This window comes from Carettochelys insculpta, chromosome 20 (assembly GCF_033958435.1).
Source record: "Carettochelys insculpta isolate YL-2023 chromosome 20, ASM3395843v1, whole genome shotgun sequence".
Classification (NCBI taxonomy): Eukaryota; Metazoa; Chordata; order Testudines; family Carettochelyidae; genus Carettochelys; species Carettochelys insculpta.
The window spans coordinates 15,763,590-15,779,206 of NC_134156.1; positions in this window are offsets into that span (position 1 = coordinate 15,763,590).

Below are 15,617 nucleotides of genomic sequence, written 5' to 3' on the forward strand. Positions count from 1 at the left end.
TTCATCCCTGAACCCAGCCAAACACCAAGAGCAAATGTCCAGTCTTTGCCTGGGAAGCCCAGATTTCACTATGTCCTGGCCTGATTCCCTTTGCTTCCACATGTATTTGAAAAAGATTGAAAACTAACAGGGTTAACAAAATGTAAGCGGCATTTCCCAATAAGTTATAATGTTCATTCCTGATCAGCATCAGAGCAGATCAACTCCTTGCTGTCCATTTCCATTCTTGAATCAATCAGACCAATACCATGCCTCTGTCAGTTTCAGTCTGCCTTGTACAGAGAGCCCTTGAATCGCTCCACCTGCAGCTGAAATACAAGAGTCACCAGGAAACAGTCTCTTTGAATGGACAGTTTTTCAAAGCCAACAAGATCTTGATAATTCACATTCTGGGACATTTATGATCTTTGAGCAGGATAAGAAAAGCCAGGCTTAGTTCTATGGCTATGGTTACTCTAGTGAGTTTTGCCAAAACTTGTAGCACTTCCACAAACAAAATACATTTTTTCGACAGTTTGTCAGCAAAACTCAGTACTTTCATCAGCAGCGTTCTGCCTGTCAGCTATGAGGCATAAAGCTGCTGTCGACAGATTCTGTTGACAAAAAAAGTCTGTGTGGATGCTCTGGGGGGCCTTCTCTTGACAGACAGGGCATCCAGGACAGCGGGTAGCCCTGTCTGCGGTATTTCTGGGTGCCTGTTTTTGTCGAGAGAGCAGCCAGATAGTCTGGCCACTCTGTCGACAGAGCGGAGCGCTCTTCTGATTGGCTTTTGTGTGTGGCCGCACTCTGTCAACACAAGTTTTGTTGGGAAATCTCGTACAACAGTGACTCCTGTCAGCAGATCGCTGTAGTGTAACCATAGCCTAGGAATTCTAGTGTTTTAAAATATGCTCCATACACACACATTACAAAATCTAGAGAAAAGAGATTCAAGTTAAGCTCTTTCAATTACTAAGACTTCACCTACGTTGCAAGTTCTCTGACACTCACTAATGTCTTAAGTCTATTGATCCCTTATCCCAATTCTATTGGGTCTGAATCCACTGTCTTCTCCCCATGAAACAAACAGAAAACCAGTATCTCTTTTATATACAGGTCCTAATTCTGCTTTTTAATTACACCGCTGCTGAATCCATTATAATTATTCCAGATTTGCATCTGAGCGGGATTTGGTTTTGTACCTTTCTTTGAGCTATACACATATGGTATTTTTAATCAGGTCCTTCCTCACTCTGGAGAAAGAATTAAAGACCCCATATAACACTGGCCATATTAACACTGCAAAATTAAATCCACCTAACTTATGGTGTCATACAGCCAACACAGTAATTACATCACTTGCACATGTCTGTACTTCTCATTTTGGAGGTGAGCTGATAAAGTTGCTTTTAAAAGCTCCATTTTTCTCCTGTGTTCAAAAGCAGGAGGGTAAATATGATGTCATGGGATTTTTTTTCTTCACCCCCCACTGGAGCCAGGAAAACAAAGTCGTTGAGAGAAAGCGAGATTGTCATTTTCAGCCAGGCAGCCATCCGTCATGTGGCAGGAGACAATCGGCCATAAACCATTGCTCCGTTGGTGCTAACTAGGTATAGGGGGCCTTTTTCAATATCAGAGGTGGGAAATGTTATGTATTAGGTTTATTCAGTAGCTTGCATCAATGAATCACATACCCGCACCCTTGGAGCAGTTGGTTGGAAGGGTGTTTTAAATTGCTGTATTTTCTTTGCTCCTTTGGATGCCTGTTGCCCTGTTATCTTTAGTCTTAAAGACCCTCTAGACTAGTTTATCTCAATAAACATCTATCTGAATAGATGGCTGGCAAAATAAATAAATTTCTAGCCTTCAAATACATAGACGCTGTGGCTGGAGAGAGTTTGTGTGAATAAACAAGCTGGCCTGGAAGTAAATTCGGAGCCCGGTGAGGAGCCACAGCTTGTAACTGCAAGTGTCATAATTTTCAGGCTTAAAAAAAAAAGAAAGAAAGAAATCTCCTAGTTACTGCTTCATCTTTGCCAGTTCTCTCACCGGCCCCCCACCAGCCTCTCTTCCCGTGATGAATCTGTCTGCAAACTGTGAGGCACTTAACCAGCTTTGGTCTGGCATTTAAATTTCTCTCCACTTGATTGCTGAGATGTTAATATTTGGCATGAAAAGCAGGAGGTGGAGGGGAATACGAGAGATTTCAGTTTACTCTGCTGCAGACTTTGTGTGAGTGTGTGTGCATGGGGGGGAGACGGAATAAGAAAACTCTCCTTAGTTCCTCCTTATGGCCAAGTGGGGCTGTAGCCAAAAAAACTCCAGACTGCAAGGGTCAGATTTACTGTAGAAGACACTGCTGAGAGAGACAGAGACGGTGGAGTCCGCCTCCCATGATATATAGAGACAAGGGGAGGTATAAATACCCTCCTTTCCCCGCACCCCTTTAAAAAAAAAGACAAACACCCAGGATACTGTCTCTGGCTGGCTTGCAACAAGGCGCCCTCATAAAAGCTAAGATAAACAGTTTATCAGCAGATGAATGCACAAGTGCGGCTCCAAAGACAAAAGTCTATACCTTAGGCAGAGTGCGGGAGGTAACAGAGAATGGGCTGAGAATCTGGGTGGCAGAGCATTTTAAGAGCAGGGCTGAAATGAAATGAGAAAAATAGAGCAGGCGTTTTCGTTTATAGTGGTTTTTTGCAAGGTAACATGTGTGTGTTGGCAAGATTTGCTCTATAACCTTTATATTGAACACTTGTTAGAGGGGCCGGAGCAGTCACTTATATTTTAGATTTGGGGCTCTCCCATGTTTGGTGTTTTCATTGCCGTAACACCTCAGTCATTTGAGGCTTTCCTCAACTATCGCAGAGTCATGGGAGAGCTTAGCTTCAAAATATATGATTTATATATCAGATATCACTGTAGACACGGATTCGCTGCCCAATCTATCCGGCTGTCTTGTGCTTCTAAGGTAGAACTCTCCTCTCTCAGGCTTGTCTGCACTGGTTTTTTTTTTTCCTCCTCCAGAAAAAAACTTTTTTCTGGGGTGGGGAACCTTGCATCCACACTGCAAAGCTTGTTATTCTGGAATAACAGGTCATTTAATGTGAAATAGTAACTCCATCAAAACAAACTACTTTCCCCGAAACCTCCACTTTCAATTTCAAAATTGACTCAGTGTGTACTAAGCAGAGTAATTATGGCTTAATCTGCCTCCAGAGAAGCATCCCATCATTGCTCTTATTTCACAGCTGGGCTCTCTCTTGTGAACACTCAATTTTGCAATGCTCGTGCTGTGTGAACGCTCTTTTCAGAAATAACTTGTTTTGACGTGCGAAACACTGCCCCTCTTCCCCCCATGCAGCTAAGAGCTTGCTCAAAGCCAGACCATCTGTGGATCAACAAAAGACCAGCTAATGCTACCAACCACCAACTAAATGGTAAAGCTCTGCATCTTCATTTAACCATACATAGAGATCAAAAGGTCATATTCAAACACTCTGCCTTGGAAAGGTTGCTGACCCCCGTATTAGACAGTGTGGCTATGTCTACATAAGAAGTCTCTGCTGACAGAAGTCACTGTCGGAACCGATTTCCCAGCAAAACTTCTGTTGACAGATTGCATCGTCTAGCAGATCAAAGGAGCAATTCACTCTGTTGACAGAGAGCAGCCAGACTGTTCAGCCTCTCTCAGCAGAACGTCTGACCGGAAGCTCTGCATACAGGGCTGCCCAGTGAATCAGAAGCCCTGTCTGTTGACAGAAGGACCTGGAGCGTCTACACAGCTGTTTTGTCAGCAGAACACTGCCAAGAGAGGCATTAAACTTGAACCAGGACAGGCATAACGCTGCCGGCAGATGTGCCGGGTTTTGTCAACAGACTGTTAACAAAGCACATTTTGCATGTAAACACTCCATGTTTTTTCCCGACAAAAGGCCAGTTTTACTGGGAAAATCCTCTTGGATAGACATAGCCTGTGAGCAATACTGTCTTCTAGCACTCTGACTCAATCGAGAAAACACATGAGCTCCTGCACTGTGAGGAAGTCACACTCCCTTTTAAAGGTGAAGCTATTTTCAGCTAAGTCCAGCCTAAAGGACTGACCATGAAAATTGGAGGTGTTTCCTGTAAAATTAACCCTGGGTGAGAAAGGGTGGCCTAGGCATAGTATATTGGATGGGTCCACAGGCAGTTTGGGTTCAGTTCCTTCCTATAACATAAATTTCCTGTCTGACCTTGGGCAAGTCATATAATCTACTCTTTGCCTTAATTCCTTAGCTGTGGGGATAATTCCCCCCTACTTTGGCAGGTATTATAAGAAACTCCACTAGTAATGACAAAGGAATTCTGAATGGATTGCAGAGCTGGGCCTAAAAGAATATAGATAAGGACAATGAGTATTTTCAATTTTTACATCTGTGCACTGTATAAGAACCAGGAATAATATTTACTACCTGTACAATGCGTTTTGTCTTGAAAGCACTTAACAGACATAATCAAATTACACTTCACAATGTCACTGTGAAACTGATCGGTGTTATTCACCTTTTGAAACAAAGAAATTGAGGCACAGAGGCAAATTAATTGTGTAGTTCAAAGACCCAGAAGGCATTAAAAGGAAAGCCAAGGAAAAGTTTCAGGAATTACTGAGTCCCTTGCAATGGCCAGAGCTCTGGACTGTGTGTTCCTTTTACATCTATCTATCTAGATAGATAGATAGACATACACAGTATTAGGCAATCACCACATAATTATCAAATAGATTGAATAATTCATTAGAACGTCATAAAGGAACATCTCCCATATTTAAATACACTTTGGTGGAAAATAGATTGCATCCTGCACAGTGTTCCCTGTAAGCTGAGCACTTGGGTGGCCAAACAGGAGGGATTCAAGTGTTGTCCAGATGATTAGCAGAGCACCTGCAGCCACTCATAGTGTGCAGCATGGTGGTGCACATGTCATGGTGCACATAACAAAATTTATTCCACCCAGGATAGAAAAAATTAGAGGGAATATTGGTCCTGCACGTATGCCAAACTGGCACCCAAAAGCGATTAAATATGCACGGTAGGTTAAAAAAAATAAATGAGAGCATATGGCCCAGAGCGTCACATTGAATCTGAATGTCTTGGATTTTGGACATTGAAATCAAGTCCTTGTATAGCATATTTCCTGTGCAGTCCCTCAGACTTTCAGAGTGGTGCTGATTGCAAATGTTTCATGAGTCGAAATGTGACCCCATAGAAATAGCCCCTTAATGCTCCACCCATTGGCTCCCCAAATGTGTTGAGAGTTGTATTTGTTTTTGTTTTTACTGAAAGAGCAATATTACTGTGCTCAGCCCTCCAGAGCCAATATAGCTGTGGTGGCCGGTGATGTGTTCTCCTCCAGCTCATGCATCACTGCCATCAGAACTGCCACCAAAGGCCCCTGTTGGCTCCTGACCTGTCTTCCCATGCCGTGGAAGAATGGCACTATGGCCCAAGGCTAGAACAGGTCTGTCTGCTCAGGTTGCATGTCTTGGTTGCACCAACAACCTGCAACAAACTGCATAAGAACATCAGAATGGCCATACTGGCTCAGACCAAAGGTCCATCTAGCCCAGTATCCTGTTTTCTAACAGTGGCCAATGGCAGGTATCCCAGAGGGAATGAATGGAACAGGTATTCGTCAAGTGATCCCTACCCTGTAGCTCACTCCCAGCATCTGACAAGCAGAGAATAGGGGCACCATTTCAACACATCCTGGGAAATAGCCATTGACAGACCTATCCTCCATGAATTTATCTAGCTGTTTTTTTTTCTTTTTTTTAACCCTATTATTGTCCTGGTCTTCACAACATCCTCTGACAAGGAGTTCCACAGGTTGACTGTGCGTTGTGAGAAGAAATGCTTCCTTTTTGTTTGTTTTAAACCATCTACTTCTTAATTTCATTTCTGCACATGGATGGAAAAAATAGAGGGAACATTGGCTGTAGCTCTCATAGAGCAGGTCTACGCTACCCCAGAAAATTGACCTGCTCAGGGTCAATCTTCCAGGGTTCAATTTCGCATGTCTAGTATGGATGCACGAAATCAACCTCTCAGTGGTCACAGTTGACCCCTGTACTCCTTGTGATACACAAGGAATAAAGGAGGTCAATGGAAGTTTCTCCCATCAACCTTCCCCAGTATAGACAGCCAAGTTAGCAAAGCACAGATACATTGATTTTTAGCTACGCAGTTGCTGTATCTAGAACTGTGAATCTGCAGTCAACTTTCTTAGCCTAGTGCAGACAAAGCCATAGTCATTTTTCTCATCAAAGTTTCTTTAGGTCTTGTGCTTTTGGTAGTTTCTTTGTTCTTAAACTGTCGTGATTTTAAAACTGAATACACAATATAGTTATTCACTTACAGTCCAGTACATTTCTGTATATTCTTTGTGAACAACCAGAAGTGTTACAAAACGCTCATATGAACTGTGACTCATTAAGACCATCAACAGGTATGAAATAGGTGATCTATATAGGATTACACTCAGACAAGTGTATAGATACGTAGACTTGTTGACTCAAGTGTGCAACTGACTGATGATTGACAAAAAAGCATTGTTTGCCTCAGCAATGGGCTACCTAGGCTAGCAAGTGGGCAGCAGGAGTGACCCTTCTTCATCAAAGTGAGTTGCAAGACCATCATAACTAAGTTAGGGTAGTTTTGCTAACCGCAACTGTGTACCTAGAATTTGTGGCATGCCGCGATTGATGCGTGGCAGCACTTTGATTGGCTGCAGAGGGAGAACACAGCTCTCACAGTAAGCGTTGTATGCCATCAGCACACACCCCACTTCATATGCATGTCAGTGTAGTAAAACAATAGCAAAAAACTGGGTGGACAGAAATCACAGAATCTGGTAATCCTGCATGGGGACAATGGTAAACAACATGTCTCATGGGCCACAGATAGAAGCCGCTATTTCAAAATAACTGTGTGAGCATCTAGACGACACACCCACTATTTTGAAATCATTTTGAATAACGGATGCCTTATTTTGAAATTGATAAACCTCATTGTACGAAGAATAGCACCTATTTTGAAAGAGGGGCTGTGCAGACAGGGAATAGAGACTATTTCTAAATAAGCCATAGGGTGTTCAATGGCTCTATTTCGAAATCGGCTCTATTGGGTGTAGGTGCTCTATTTCGACATAGCTGAGCACGATTTCAAATGCATTTTGTGTATAGTTGTGCTCTTTCAAAACAGGCTATTCTGGAATACCTCTTCTTCAGGAATAATGCTGCTGTGTAGACACTGTCATTTGCCTACCACTGGCTTGCATCAAATTAACAGGAGCTTGCCTAATTGTAAATAATATATTGAAATGCATCTGGCAATTAGTTATCACTGGTGTTAGGCACAGATAGGTAAATAGATACAAAAGTGGCATGGATCGCCTGCAACATGCATTGTACTTGCTAAAATCAAAAAGAGGGAAAAGGCAACTACTGAACTGTGGCTATGTCTATACTACAGAGATGTCGACAGAAGTTACCATCAGAAGATATCCTCTGACAAAACTTCTGTTGACAGATTGCAGCCACACACAAAAGCAGATCCCTCTGTCAATCTGCTCTCTCGACAGAATAGCCAACCAGAAGCACAGCAGCTAGGGCTCCCCAGTGACCCGGAAGCCACATCTGTTGACAGAGGGCCCCCCCCTTCCTCCCCCCCCGGAGCATCCACATGGCTTTTTTGTTGACAGAATCTGTCAAGAAAGGCATTCTGCCTCATGGGGGAGAGGCAGAAGGCCATCGACAGAAGTGCCGAGTTCAGTCAACAGTATATCGACAGGATGCATTTTTAGAGTGGCTACTCTGTGAGTTTTGTTGAATAAAGTGGGGGTTTGTTGACAATATTCTCTAGTGTAGACGTTGCTTACTCAAAAAAACATCGATATCAACCAGCTAGGCCATGTTACTGACTCAATAGCTACATTTATAGATAAATGGCTAGTTCTCTTTATGTAAGTGAATAGACTTTGGGCCACCCTCAGAAGAACGAGAACTACTTAAAGCAAACTCAGTGTCAGTGGGTAAATCAGATTCACCAATCAGCTTCTGCTAAGCCTTTCCTCGGGCAGGCACAGTGGGAGTTCAGACACACACCTTCTGCTGCTTTCTGCCTGTATTGCATGGAGAGGGTAGGGTGCTGACAGGATAGGTAAAGAGCGATCAACCCCTGCCCAACTCAGAGCAGTAAGTGCTACTGTGACTGTGGATAAACTGTATGGTGCAAGATTGGGCCTAAACTGCAACAAATCAGGAACTCTATTATAGAGACAGAGGGATAACCTCAGCAGGTGTGAATTCATGCCACTTGTGGTTTTGACCTAGTATCCTTATAAGACTTCTTTTAAAAGTAGCTTGTGCATATGTGCCAGGGTCAGAACTATGCAAATCTTGGCCCTCTCCATTCACAGGAGATTCAGCAAAATTCAGTCTCAAATTCATGTTAGATTGAGACCCCCTGGATTTCATTGTTGTGGTAGCTAACTTTTGTATGTGGGCAACTGCTCAGAGATTTGGTATGCCACCTTCCAGCAAGAGCAATATTCTTCCTCTAGAGACTGGGTAAAAGAAGGGGTCTAAAACTCCAGGAGGAAAAAAGCTACCTAACAGAAATGCTGACACACTCAATAATAATGGTGGGAACAGGAATAAGTGTTGAGCACTGTTCCCTGTATGCTGGCTGCTTGTATAGCTGCTCAGCAGAGATTCAAGTGCCACCCAGGTGATTAGCTGCGTGACCCCAGATCGGTTTGTGTTTCTCCTGGTGGTGCACATTTGCACATGCCTTGGCACACATAACAAAATTATTCCACATAGGGTTGGAAAAAATACACACCTGAGTGAAAAAGATTAGAGGCAACACTGACTGTAAGAGCCTCTCCAAAGTTTTCTTGCCTGTTTGCTTGCTTGGCGGTCACTTGATAACAGGCAGGATGTCTTCATGTCACCCTCCTATTTGTGAGTCCATTGATCAGCCCAATTGTGGAGCTGCAGATTTTATCACAAAGAGGCAAGTTTTAGCAGCTGTTGGAGGGGCATGGGGCAGTTTTTGACGTTCTTCTCTCCTTCTCCAGCTCTCCTCGTCTGCACTGTGGTGGGACCTCTCAGATTGCACCACTCCCTCTCAGATTACTGTTCTCCATTGGGGACAGTCTTGGGCAAGGTTCTCTCAAGTGTCAGTACCGATGCTGCTCTTTTTCATGTGTGCCTTCAGCATGTCCTTGTATCGCTCCCACTGGACCCCAACACTCCTCTGCCCTTCCTCCAGCTCAGAAAACAGAGTCTGTTTTGGGAGACACTGATCAGACATCCGAACCACATGACCAGTGCAACAAAGTTGTTGAATGACAGTGGCTTGAGTGCTGGTCATGTTTGACTCTTTCAGGATGCTAGTGTTTGTGCGCCTATCCTCCCAAGAGATATTTAGGATTCTCCTGAGGCAGCATCGATGGTATTGTCCAACTGCCTTCAAATGGTGCTTGTATGTTCTCCAGGTTTCACATGCATATAGCAGCGTTGGAACAACCAATGCACAATATACAAGGAGCTTTGTCCTGGGATAAATATCCGAGTAGAAAGACATTGAGTGTCCACAGTGTAGATCCAGGATGACTGTCACCCTCTCTTTAATATTGATTATTAGAATTAATTACTATGTGTATTTTTACAAAACATTGCAAACGTTAGCAGAAACAACAATAAGCAGAAACAACAATACAAACAACATAAGCAGAAAAAAGTCCCTGCTAAAGGATCTTACAATCTAAGGTCCCAAGCCAGCAAAATGCATATGCTTACCTGTAACTTTAAGCCCCTGTATCAGCGGGGTAGCCATGTTAGTCTGTATCCACAAAAACAACAAAAAGTCCTGCGGCACCTTATAGACTAACAGATATTTTGGAGCATAAGCTTTTGTGGGAAAAGACCCCCTTCATCAGATGCAATGTAGTGTATCTGAGGAAGCGGGTCTTTGCCCACAAAAGTTTGTGCTCCTAAACATTTGTTAGTCTATGAGTTGCCACAGGACTTCTCATTGTTTTTAAGCACAGGGGTAGCTCTATGAGACTTAAGCACTTACCTAACGGTTTTACTGTATAGGGGCCTACCCTGAAGTGGATGAAGGAAAAGTGGAAGAGTTAATGGCTCACTGTCAGTTATTAGTGACCCAAAATGTGAGAAATCATGCTCACTGCAAATGAAGTTTACCAAAGCGTAATATTAACAGATGCATTTTTCACCAAATTTCACCATAAAAACCCTGCTGTTTTGGTCAGTTTTAAAGATTCTACTTTAGGATTTGCAAGCCAAATATTGCACCATTGGGTTAGTGCATAAGAACCAGAGAGCAAAACAGACTAGACACAAAAGTTGAGACAGGCCTGCGATACCCAATTGGAATTCAGATCAGAATTTTGAAACTCCTATCCCACGATAAACAAAACCAAGAGCCTGGTCTGCTGTTCCATGCACTGACCTCAGACCTGGAGAAACAGGTTCAAGTCCTTGCCTTCCTTTATGACCTTGAGGAAGTTGGTTATCCTCTCCCTCCTCTCTTCCCTGTGAAGTGGGAATAATGGTTGACGTACTCAGAGACTGTGAGGTTTTTTTTCTTTTTTTTTTTTTGACTTGGTGGTCACTCACTAATGAGTAAGACGTCTTCATGTCACCCTCCTATATGTGTGCCTGTTGATGGCTTACCAGCCTGACTCTGGAGCTGCAGATCTGACCACAGAAGGGGCAACTGATGGTTGTGGTTGGAGGGGCACAGGGAAGTTTTTGCCACTCTATTTCTTCTCTCCCTCTCCTCATCAGTGCTGCTGTGGAACCTCTCAAATTGTGTTACCCCCTCATGAATTACCTCTCTCCACTGAGGACCGTCCTGGGCAAGGTTCGCCCAAGTGTTGACACCAATTCTGCACTTTTTCATGCATGCCTTCAGCACATCCTTAAATCTCTTCCAGTCACATAAGTAACTCAGGTTGCACTGGTCCATATTTTTCATATCAACTAGCAAGTAAAGCACAAGTGAGATGTGCATCTGAATGCACTAACATCCCTAATCTACAGTTCCCTGGTGTTCAGCTGTAGGGTATTCAGTTAAGCCTGTTGCACGACACAAGCAATGCTCACTGGTTGGCAGAAGCTGGTGCAAAATGCAAACAGCATGAGTGGTGAGAAGTAACTCAACTGTTTTAAACCAGAGAGCAGTTTAATAATCTAATTTCACTTTAATAATCTAAGGAGCTGTCAGCAACGCTCACCTGTTGGATGAAATTAAGGGTCCCATGAGCAAAGCACTTGAGCATGTGTTCAAATCAGTGAGATTTAAAAGATGCCTAAAGTTAAATGTGAAGTGCTTTGCTGAATCCCCCTCGCAGTTTAACTCTTGGGGTGTATTGTACCTCTCCCACCCCTGTCCATCTTAACAGTTCTGGTGGACTATCATGTAAAGGTGCAGGAGGAAACCACGAGTGCACACATCCTGGTTCTGGGGAAGTATAAACTGAGTGGTTCAAAGAAACAGGTATAGGCATACCTGGTATTCAGTAAGCATATCTTAGAATGTGTTATTGGGCTTATAAAATGGTTGTTTCATTTTATTTAAAAAAAAGAAATAAAGTTACTTTCAAGAAAAAAACACAGTTTGGCATACAGAGAATAGTCCCTTGTATACTGCATGCTTTCACAAGAGGCTAAGTCAAAGAGTAACATTTTCTAAAGTGCCTATGTTCCATTTTCAGAAGTGACAGATAATCAGGCGCCAAAATTCCAAGTGTTGTAGGCTCCTAAGTGCTTATGAAAAAAATGGGGTTTGGCTCCTAAATATCTTCGGCACTTTTAGAAATTTTACTGCAAGTCTTAATGAAAGACAATACCAACAATCTTTATAACATCCTGATGCTAGGTGGCAAGGATCAGTATTGTTCCTGTTTCTCTCTCTTCTAACAAGCTGACAAGATCTACAACTACCAGTCAGCCCCACTACCTCCCACCACCCTCACCCAATGGAAAAGTCCTACAGAGTTTAACAGAAACTACAGGTGCACTTTTCTTAATCACCCCAATGTCTTTAATAAACGGTTATAGCTCTGGAGTGGAATTCATAGAATCATAGACTATTAGAACTAGAAGTAACCTCAAGAGGTCATCAAGTCCAGTCCCCTGCAGTCAAAGCAGGATCAGGCACCTTCTCTAGACCATCCATGAGAGATGTTTGTCTCACCTGCTCTTAAAAACCTCCAATAATGGAGAATCCGCAAGCTCCCTAGGCAATTTATTCCTCTCCTTAACCATTCTGACAGGCAGGAAGTTCTTCCTAATGTCAATCCTGAACCTCCATTGCTTCAATTTAAGCGCATTGCTTCTTGTCCTACCATAAGAGGTTAAGGACAACAATTTTTCTCTCTCCTCCTTGAACAACCTTTTAAGTACTTCAAAGCTGTTATCATGTGTTCTCTTTTCCAGGCTAAGCATACCCAGTTCTTTCAATCTTCCCTCATAGGTCATGTTTTCTAGACCTTTAATCATTTTTATTGCTCTTCTCTGGACCTTCTCCAAATTCTCTGCATCTTTCCAGAAATATGGTGCTCAGGTCTAATCAGTGCAGAGAGCAGAAGAATTACTTCTTGTGTCTTGCTTGCAATGCTCCTGTCAGCGCAACCCAGAGTAACGTTTGCTTTGTTTGCAACAGTGCCACACTGTTGACTCATTTGGCGTGTGGTCTGGTCTGACCCTCCCCAGATCCCTTTCTGCAGTACTCCTTTCTAGATAGTCACTTCCCATTTTGTATGTATGCAGCTGATTGGGCTTTCCTAAACAAAGTACTTTGCATTTGCCCTTCTGAATTTCATCCCATTTACCTCTGACCATTTCTCCAGTTTGTCCAGACCATTTTGAATTACAGTCCCATCCTCCAAAACACTCGTAACCCCTTTCAGCTTGGTACATCTGCAAACTTTATAAACATACTGACTATGCCAGCTATGGGCAAACAAGATTAGAGAATGGGCTGCATGAGTGGCCCTCCTTCCTCTCAGTGGGCCGCATGGAACAGCCACAAACAGCTGATTCCTGGTGGTTCAAGCTCTGGGCAAGGGGGAGGGGAAGGAGCAAAGACAGAGCATGAATCAGTGGATTCATGGCTCTCTGAACATGCCAGGAGGGAGGGAGAGGACTAGGAAGTGTGGGACTCCAGTGCCTCAGTGTACAAGAGGCACATGTGAGAGGGCAGCAGGCAGAGTGGCTGCAGGCTGTAGGTTGTCCACCACTACTCTACGCCATTATTGAAATTGTTAATGAAGATATTCAACAAAACTGTTCCCTGCAGAACCCCACTCGTTACACTCTTCCAGCATAACTGTGAATGACTGATAACTACTCTCTGGGAACCTCAAGGGAGGTTGTGGAATCTCCATCGCTGGAGATATTTAAGAACAGGTTAGATAGATGTCTATCAGGGATGGTTTAGATAGTACTTGGTCCTGCCTTTGGGGCAGGGGCCTGGACTCGATGGCCTCTCGAGGTCCCTTCCAGTCCTTGTGTTCTATGGTTCTATGATTCTATGATTCTCCAACCAGTCTTGCATCCACCTTATCATAGCCCCATCTAGGTTGCACTTTCCTCATTTACAGACAAAGTTCACAGTGTTTTTTTAACAAAGCCTCACTTTCTCCATTAAGCTCTAAGATCCCAGTGTCCAACCAGTTCTAAAGCAGTTAGCGCTATAGCAAACTGCTACAGGGAACTAACCACATTATTCTGAAAATATATTTATTGTTCATGCCAACTAGGCACACTCAACTGGCCAAACAGCCACAGATGGCTAGTGGCTAACATGTGGAAACCCACGGCTAGGGGGTTTAACAATTTCTACAGAAACCAAGGGTTTCATCCCCATTAAATTCTGTTGGACTTTTCCCCCTTATTTATATTCACCCGAAAAGGGGGAAACCAAGACTTATTCCAAAAGGGGTTTGGAACTCAGTTAAAGTCAGATCAGGTTTGGCAGCTTACAAAGAAGCGGGGGGGCGGGATGGTAGGTAAGGATCTGACAAGAAGCAATGGGCTTAAATTGCAGCAGGGGGCAGGGGTTAGGTTGGACATGAGGAAAAATTTGTTGTCAGGGTGGTTAAGTACTGGAATAAATTGCCTAGTGTGGTGGTAGAATCCCCATCATTGGAGACATTTAAGAACAGGTTGGATAAATATCTAATGGGGATTATCTAGACGGTGCTTGGTCCTGCTGTAAAGACAGGGGAGTGGACTTAGAGTATGTCAACACAAGCAAAGTTATTTTGAAACAAAAGCCATTATTCTGAGATAACTTTGCTCGCAGCTACACAATGCAACCACTATTTCAAAATAATTTCAAAATAGTTATTTCAAAACAGGCTGCTTAGACAGGGTACCTCTACACTACAAGATAAATTTGAATTTATTAAAATCCATTTTATAATGCTGGTTTTTATAAAATCCATTTTGAGTATCCTCACTTCTCACAGGCTCCCAACAAGTTCGACACATTTCTTCCACACTGAAATCACCAAGCCTTGACTGCTGCGGCAGTGCATTATGGGAACCTATCCCACAGTTCTCTCAACTCCATAGCATTCTGAGCCAGGTGCAGAAGCACTGTCAGTTTCCCTGCTCTGGCAGCTTGAGGGACCCGGGAAACTGACAGTGCCACAGCCCTGGTCAGTCTACCAGTTCCTGCTAGGACAGTAAGCCCTCTGTTTACCAGACTAATGTGGGGAAGGGCTGTCTGTTCCCCCCCACAGTCCATTAAATGTGAGGGTTTATTCTCCCATCCCCACAGACTCCCCCAGCCCCAGCCCACCCCAACTTTACCCCACAAAAACAACTTCCCGAAAACAACCCCCCTAAAAAACACACACAAAACACTTCCCCCCCAGTAAAAAAAAACCTCCAAAAAAACCAAATCCCTGGCACTCACCAGCTCAGTGGAAGAGCTGCTGGAGCCTGCTGGCTGGAAGCACCTGATGCGGGGTGCCTGGACCCACTCGGCTCCAACTGCCTGGCTGTGGGGTACCTGGCCGCGCGTAGCTGGAACCAGCTGGCTGCAGGGTGCCTGGCCCCATGCGGCTCCAGCCACCTGACCACAGCATGCCTGGCCCTGCGCCACAGGAGTACAGCAGCCTGGTCAGTTTCCCAGTTCTGCTAGCAGTGGGGAGCTGGGAGCCAGGTGCAACCCACACAACTTCGTGGGATACACAGGGGACACTTGTGGAGGCTAATACCCTTGATATTAAGATGTGGCGCTTCCACACTGGCCTTTAATCGAACTTCTGAATTCGAGCTTGATGCCATTCCTGTAACTGTGATTTTGTAATCTCAAGATTAGTGCTCCTGGAATGGAGCTAATGGTAGTTACAGTGAAGACAGTCATGTGGTAATATCGAGCTATCTGCCTCAAATCCAAATTTATCTTGTAGTGTAGACGCAGCCACAGGGAATGGAGCCTACTCCGAAATAAACCATAGTACTCCCAATGGCTCTCTTTTGAAATAGGCTCCATTGTATGTAAATGCTCTGTTTTGAAATAGGTGAGGGCTATTTCGCAATGCATTTT